The following is a 1120-nucleotide window of genomic DNA, read 5'->3' as shown; positions in this document are numbered from 1 at the left end:
ACAGCAAAAGGCCAACCTCGCTACTCCTGCGCAGCAGAGGAAAAGTAGCCTTGAGCTGGGCACTCAGAAAAAGATGCACAACTTCATCATGGCACAGGACATATTGCCCTTAATAAGGCTGATCTCTTTATCCAATGGGCATAGTAGCCTGAGGAAGATTTGGCCACTCACCATCTGTGGCCCATGAAGCAAATATGAGGTGCTTCTCCACGAACTTGGGTACCAGGTTTCCCTCAGAAAGTTAGACTAGCAAAATCTGCACACACGATGAATTTGACTGGAATTCAGGGAAAGTAAACCAAGACAGTGACTGAATTTCTGACTGAAGAATTTGGAGCTACTCCAAATTTTCATCAAAGTGACTTGACTGTCATATCAGGAAGGTAGAAATAGAATGTGATTATGACTTGAAAAGTGTAAATCTGTCTAATTGGCTATATAGGATGCCGTGTGAAGAAGCCTGTTTGAAGAAGCTAACGCATGCGAAAAAGAGGCCCAAAGTCTCAGAAGCCAACAGGGCCACCTAAGCAGGGATGGGTGGGGTGCGTGGGCAGCTTTATTCTTTCAGGACATTGGGTCAGGAGTATTCCTCTTGTGGCCCACACAGAATAAATGTGATAAATTTCATTTATTCTAACTCCAAGCTAATTAAGCAAACATCTGGATGGAATTTGTCTTCTCAAGTATAATTTCCACAGAAGGAGACTGTGCTTGCCATGGCAACATGAGTATTCTGGTCTATCAGTCACAATTCAGGTATGTACATCAGTCTCTGGGGTCTGGTTAATGTGAGTCCACTCGAGGAAGGTCCGGATCTGGGCCTTAATGAATGCGGTGACATTTGTGGTAAATAAGTCAGCTAGAAATACCCTTCCATTCGCTCTGTGTACAGTAATGCCCAAAGAACACACAATATACCCATCCTCTGTAGTCTTAGCATTAGCACATATGACATATTGCAGGACTCAATGATCTTAGTTAGAGCCCAGTAACATTTAAAAAAAAAAAAATTAATTGATACTTAAGTTAAAACCAAACATTTGGCTTTGATGGGAGTTGCATTTTCAAAATGCCTGCATCCTATTGATTTTTCTGAATTTCTAAAGCCGTGGTCTCTTTA

The sequence above is a fragment of the Pteropus vampyrus genome, unplaced genomic scaffold (assembly GCF_000151845.1).
Source record: "Pteropus vampyrus isolate Shadow unplaced genomic scaffold, Pvam_2.0 Scaffold243, whole genome shotgun sequence".
In the NCBI taxonomy this organism is placed as follows: domain Eukaryota; kingdom Metazoa; phylum Chordata; class Mammalia; order Chiroptera; family Pteropodidae; genus Pteropus; species Pteropus vampyrus.
This window is presented reverse-complemented; position numbering follows the sequence as displayed.